A 7,297-nucleotide genomic window follows, 5' to 3' on the forward strand; every position below is an offset into this window, starting at 1 on the left:
GAAATCTTATGGGACTTAACTGCTAAGTTCATCAGTTCCTAAGCTTACACACTACTTAACCTAAATTATCATAAGGACAAATACACCAACCCATACCCGAGGGAGGACTCGAACCTCCGCCGGGACCAGGCGCACAGTCCATGACTGCAGCGCCTTGGAACGCTCGGCTAAACCCACGCGGCCGTAAATATTCGATAGGATTCATGTCGGGCGATCTGGGTGGCTAAATCATTCACTCGAATTTTCGAGAACATTTTCGAACCAATAGCGAATAAGTGTGGCACTCTAAAAACGTTGAATGCCTGAAAATGGTCTCCAAGTAGCCGAACATAATGATTTCGAATCAATGATCCGGTCAGTTGGACCAGAGGACCCAGTCTATTCCATGTAAACACAGCCCACACCATTATGGAGTCCGCCCCCGGTAGCTGATTGGTCAGCGCGACAGAATGTCAATCCGTAAGGGCTGGGTTCGATTCCCGGCTGGGTTTGAGATTTTCTCCTCTCAGGGACTGGGTGTTGTATTGTCCTACTCACCATCGTTTCATCCCCATCGACGCGCAAGTCGCCGAAGTAGCGTCAACTTGTACCTGGCGAATGGTCTACCCGACGGGAGGCCCTAGTCGCACGACATTTACATTTTACCATTATGGAGCCACCATCAGCTTGCCTTGTTATCAACCTGGGCCCATGGTTTCGCGGGGTCTGCACAACATTCAAACTCTACCATCATCTGTTATCACCTGCCCGGTCCATGGTTTTCCAGTCGCATATAATCCAAATAACATGGTCACAAGCCGAGGAGAGGGTCTGCAGGCGATATGTTGTTAGCAAAGGCACTCGCGTCGGTCGTCTACTGCCACAGCCGATTGACGCCAGATTTCACCATAATGTCTTATCGGATACGTTCGTCGCCTATCATTGCTTTCTGCGGTTATTTCGCGTAGTGTTGCTTGTCTATTACCACTGACGACTCGACGGAAACGCCGCTGCTCTCGGTCGTTAGGTGAAGGCCGTCGGCCACAGCGTTGAACGTGGTATCAGGTAATGCCTGAAATGTAGTATTCTCGGCACACTCTAGTCACTGTGGGTCACGGAACACTGAATTCCCTAACGAGTCCCGAAGTGGAATGTCCCATTCGTCTAGTTCCGATTACGATTCCTCGTACAGAGTCTGTTAATTCCCGTCGTACGGCCTTAATCACGTCAGAAACCTTTTCACATGAATCACCTGAGTAAAAATGACAGTTCCGCCAATGCAGTGCCGTTTTATTCGATGAGTACGCGTTACTGCTGTCATCTGCATATGTGTACATCGCTATCCGGCAACTTTTGTCACCTCAGTGCATATGTAAATGATGTCAGTGCCCCTTTGAGACTACTCTTTGATTACAAATGTACTGCCAGCCGTTGTGGCCGAGAGGTTCTAGGCGCTTCAGTCCGGAACCGCGCTGCTGCTATGGTCACAGGTTCGAATCCTGCCTCGGGCATGGATGTGTGTCATGTCCTTAGGTTGGTTAGGCTTAAGTAGTTCTAAGTCTAGGCGACTGATGACCTCAAATGTTAAATCCCATAGTGCTTTTGAAAAAATGTACTGTAACGAAAAGGAATTATCAAGAAGAGTATTGCACTTCTCAGATGATCACGTGAATGGTACATGTTTTGTTTCTGTCAACCCCTGCACGCTGTTCACGTCATCACAGAGTGCGACGCAGACACACACCATGCGGAAGAGACGCCGACGAGGAGAACACAACAAGTGCTACGGCCCCATTTCCCAGAAACTTTACTTAGTGGAACAGCGGTCAAAATAAGCGAACACATGTCTCGGCTTACCCACAAATAATGGATTGCTTCTGAGAAAACGGCCGTCAACTTTTCCGTGGTACTCTATGAATTATAAAGCGAATCCATAGTTCAGCCGAAACGGTGGCATAGTGGCTAACGTCGCGGCTTCACAATTTTACTCCCCGTTTTCGAATCCCGATTATTATTTTTATTTTAGTTTTTCCTTTATCTACCCATGTTTGTAGGAGATTACTACACGAATGTTTTAAATGTATGCTCAAATAATATTATCTTCATCTACATCTACATCGACATGGCTACTCTGCAATTCACACTTAAGTGCCTGACAGAGGATTAATCGAATCATTTTCATACAACTTGTCTACCATTCCACTCTCGAATGCCGCGTTGGAAAAAGGAACATCTAAATCTTTCCGTTTGAGCTCTGATTTCTCGTATTTTATTATGATGATCATTTCTCTTTACGTAGGTGGGTGTCAACAAAATATTTTCGCATTCGGAAGAGAAAGTTTGTGATTGAAATTTCGTAAATAGATGTCGCCGGAAACAAAACCGCCTTTGTTTCAGTGCCTGCCACCCCAACTGGCATATCATATCAGTGACACTCACACCCCTATTGCGCGATAACACGAAACGAGCTGCCCTTCTTTGCACTTTTTCGATGTCCTCCGTCAATCCTACCTGGTAAGATTCCCATACCGAACAGCAATATTCCAGCAGATGACGGAGAAGTGTAATGTAGGCTGTGTCTTTAGTGGGTTTGTCGCATCTTCTAAGTGTTCTGCCAACAAAGCGCCTTCCCCACAATATTATCTATGTGGTCTTTCCAATTTAAGTTACTCGTAACTGTAATTCCTAGGTATTTAGTCGAACTGACAGTCCTTAGATTTGTGCGATTTATCGTATACCCAAAACTTATCGGATTTCTTTTAGTACCAATGTGGACGACCTCGCACTTTTCTTTGTTTAGTACCAATTGCCACTTTTCGCACCATACAGAAATTCTCTCTAGATCATTTTGTAATTGGAATTGATCGTCTGATGATTTTAGAAGACGGTAAATTACAGCGTCATCCGCAAACAATCTAAGGGGGCTGCTCAGATTATCACCTAGGTCATTTATGCAAATCAGGAACAGCAGAGGGCCTTTGACACTACCTTGCGGAACGCCAGATATCACTTCTGTTCTACTCGATGATCTACCGTCCATCACTACGAACTGTGACCTCTCTGAGAGGAAATCACGAATCCAGCCACACAACTGAGACGGCACTCCATATGCACGCAATTTTATTAATAGTCGCTTGTGAGGAACGCTATCAGAAGCCTTCTGAAAATCTAGGAATGTGGAATCGACCTGACATCCCTTGTCTTGATACGTGTAATAATAGTGTGTCTGATCAATAAATTTAAAAACAAAAAAGGAAGAAGAAGAAACAAATGAATGAGAAAATTATTTGAAATTGTTTTCGGTGAAATTCTGGTAGTGTACCTTATCAGCTACAAGCGCAAGTTTTCGGTAAAGTGGTTTCCCGCTTAATTATTGCGAACGTGTGGAATCTTCAGCAATGTCACCGACCTTACGTTGCCTACGTTGGACTGTTGTAAGGAATTCCGACTGCGACATTTCTTTCCCAAGTGAGATTCATACTAAGAAATGTGAGTGTGGCAAATCTGCGTCTGCGTGATGTTCGAGTTTCTACGATCGGTATAAACCAAAGGAATGCACCAAGTCCTCCTAAAGAATAAACGTAAGAATCTGATATAAGAATTAATGTAAGAATTGATATAAGAATGAAATACAAGAACATGAGAATTTAAAAATAGCGTACTCACATATAACATTTACTAAATGTATGACCTCATTATGAATAAAAGTTGTAATTTTATAACTTACATAATGCCTTTGTACCCCGTATCTTCACAAGAATTATTCATGTAGCCATATTCTACGGACATGGGTACATAAATGAAAAAAAGAAATTAAAATAAAACATATATAGAAAATAATCGGGTTTCGAACATGGGGCGCAAAAGTGACACACCGCACTGCGCCACCATTTCGGTTGACGTTATGGTCAAATAAAAGGCGTCTAAATTACGTCGAAAACTTTTACCGCTGCTTTCTCAGAAACGATCGAGTATCTACGGATAAGCCGAGACATGTCCTCGTTTATTTGGACTTCTCTTCCACAGAGCGAAGTTTCTGAGAAATCGGATTATGGCACTTGCCATGTTCTCCTCATTAGTCAGTGTGAGTCGGACAATGGCTGTCACGGGAACGGCGACGGATGGCGTGAGAGTGCGTGCAAAGTATTAATAAATATAAAATTTGGGATAGATCGTCGAAAGTGCAAAAAGACGCGAGTATTACAAGGAAAATAATGAAACAAGTGCAGAAGTAACGTCAAGGTTTGACAAGATGTCCCACATGATTAACCAAGTGTTTTTATAAATGGCACTGCTTTTGCATATCAACAGTTGGTACCAAAAAAGGAAAGTCAACAATAATAATTCACAACCCGAAACGGCTAAAGTTTACTTCTTTCATTTTATTATCTTCGAACAAAGCGTCTCCATGAAAGGTGGACATACTCATCCAGGGCTCGTCGCCATTTTGCAGTTGAAACAGAGCACATTATGGGCATGCTCTGGGAACCATCTCATCAAGTGCAGAAAATGGATCACGCCACGCTTTTTTTAACACAAAGACTACGGGATTCAGTGTTCAAGAATAAATACTGCATGTCGCAGATTCTCCCATTAATATTTTCTTTTGTAGTCAGGTTAGATTCTACAAAAATTATAACCGTTGTGCGCGAAAATAAATAGCTGAAAATAGACATATTGACATTTACAAGACATAAACGTTAATAGACACTTCTTACATTACAGAGTAAACACTGAAAAGCGTTGCAATTAATTGACTGTGCACAAATTACAGTAAAATTTCATATAACGTAACTGCAGTCCTAATACAATAGGTTAAATTACATGAGTAACAGCAGTCGCAACAGAGTTTAAAACCACAAATATTACACGTTTGACTTTATCCAGATTTCTAATTTAACAGTTTAACAGAATATTTCGGATTAACCACATCAATTACGTTAACCACCATAAACTTTTGGTCATATTGAAACTGTTGCGTTTCGGGAGAACAAGATTTTATCTTCAGTCACACCACCACGAAAATCCGAATACCTCATAGAATAAGACCTACAAATCTGTTCACAAATAAAAGAAATTTAATGAAATCTTTATTCCAAGAGATATTCTGATTCTTACGGTGAAGTGACTGAAGATGGGAGTTTGCTCTTCCGAAAGGCTTCACTTTTAATGCAACCAGAATTTTGTAGTGATTGAGGTGATAGATGTGATCAAGCGGAAATAATGTTATACTGTTAAGCTGCAACTGTGGACAAAATTAAAACGTGTATTTATAAAATGAGGAAACAGCACAACAGTTGCTTAACAAACACGACCGGTTTTGGGAAAGTTTAAGTTCTATCATCTCGTATGAACTGTAATAATGGAAATATTTTGTTAAATCATTATTATAGTTTACAGCGGATGATGGAACTTTAAGTATTCCGAAACCAGTCGTGTACACAATAAAAGATTCTGGATTAAGCAATTGTTGTGCGGCTTCTTCATCTTACAGCTGCGTCTGCGCTATAAGAAGCACTCTCTATTAAAAAGTGTATTATTTGTGCTTTGCAACGTAAAATCGTTCGATTAATACAAGTTCACAAAACTCCGAAGTAAAACTTGTTTTAGACTATATTGCGTATCTTTTTCTCAGAAAATAAAACAGGCTTATTTCCACAATCGGTTCAATACTTATATGTTGTCATTTTAAGCTACTGCTACTAAAGCCATACTACTTCAACTATAACTGCTTTGCATATTCGCCAACACCATAACGAACAATTTGTATGTTTTTGCCATTTGATACATGTCAGAACACTGGCATGCTTCTTATCAAGCCATTGATTTATTTCCTAAAACTGGCTTGTCAGACCTAAACAGTGAGTGTCATGCAGAAGTCGTACGTACATTCTTTTATGGTTTCATAGCTACTATTCTTTCCAGTATATATGATTTCTCTCTTATTACTTAGATCCATTTCGGCATTTCGATGTAAATCAGTAGAGATGGTAGCATCCGTATGAGAGACTCGTAAGCGCTCCCGTAAGTTCGAAGAAGGCCCAGAAATCTAGTATTTCTGAGCAGTAGAATGTGTAGCAATCAGTTACGCTACATCTCTCGTTGCCTGAAGGTTTTAAAGTGGTCAGTGGTAAAGAATTACCCGCAATGATCGCTTGTCATTGGAATGTTTCTAAGTTACAAAATACCGTAAAATGATTTTAACGTCATTTAGGAATCATCGTATTTTTCTTTGGTGTATCGTAGTTAAAAATTGGTTTGTCTTGTTTTATTAGCCAAGATTCTTACGTGAGCAATAGTGCAATCTTTTAAAAGTCTCATTTTACTGTGAATTTGTTGTTGTTGGGGTATTTTTATTTCCTTCTACAGTATTTCTTGCCCCTTGGTTGATGTTCAGCTTTTTTCTGATCATTCTTGCTTGTTATGAAACAAATGTCTTCGGAGCAGTCGCAAAATAGCGCGTCCCTTAGGCTCCCGCCAGCTGAGAGCGCCTTGCGGGCCGGCATACAAAGTAGGGGACTGACGCTACGAGACTGGCGTCAGACGTACTGTAGGGGGTTAGCGACTTACCGACAGCGGCAAGGCCGGACAGGCGACGCAGAGGAGGAGGAGCGGGCTGCGGCCGCCTACCAGGTGTACCGGCGGAGGCAGTCGCTGGGTGTGCGCTGGCCGTCCATGGCTGTGCGTGGCGCGTGGCGCGGCCGCTGCGGCTCCCTGCGAGCCCCGCGCCGCTTGCCTCGGAACTGGCGGCGCGCTCGCCGTCGCGCCGCTCTATATGGCCGAGGCGCGCGACCGTGCCGCCGCCGCCGCTGCCGCGGCTGTCGCGCGCACTAGTCGCCCACACGGAGACGCCGAGGACGCCGGCGTCGTGCGCGCTCAGACAAAGACGCGTGCCTCTCGTTTCTCATAATCGATGAAACATGGAAACGCAACTAGACCGGTATTTAGTTACTCGTTCCACAGATCATACTCACAATGGACGCCATAACAGGACACTGTACGTTTCGTCTGTACGGCAGCTGTACACATCCATTCACTACAAACCTTCTTAATGAGAAATGTTCAGTACCGTGTGACGTTCTTTGTCGTAATCGTGCCATTTATGTATTTTCTGTAATTAGATGTTTTAAGTATCACACAGCCTTAGGCTTCACAACATTTACTCAGCTCTCTACGAGCTACAGAACCATAGTTGGATACAGTGTATAACGGTACTTTGCGGGCAGGCGTGGCAATTAGCATCATATTAATTAAAATGGCAGATAAATAGACTTTATTTTGGAAGAACTAAAAGGGGGGAAGTAATACGAAACTTTAA

The 7,297-nt window shown here is 42.6% G+C and overlaps 1 protein-coding gene across 1 annotated transcript in view; it reads right to left on the reverse strand.

The window, feature by feature from the left end:
- Positions 1-6,705, reverse strand: part of LOC124612930 (synaptic vesicular amine transporter) — a 796,314-nt gene extending 789,609 nt beyond the window's left edge. The window contains exon 1 of the mRNA XM_047141470.1: positions 6,550-6,705. The gene's annotated coding sequence lies outside the window, so the exon portion shown is untranslated. The remainder of the gene's footprint in view (positions 1-6,549) is intronic.
- Positions 6,706-7,297: the final 592 nt, after the last annotated feature.

This window comes from Schistocerca americana, chromosome 1 (assembly GCF_021461395.2).
Source record: "Schistocerca americana isolate TAMUIC-IGC-003095 chromosome 1, iqSchAmer2.1, whole genome shotgun sequence".
Lineage (NCBI taxonomy): Eukaryota > Metazoa > Arthropoda > Insecta > Orthoptera > Acrididae > Schistocerca > Schistocerca americana.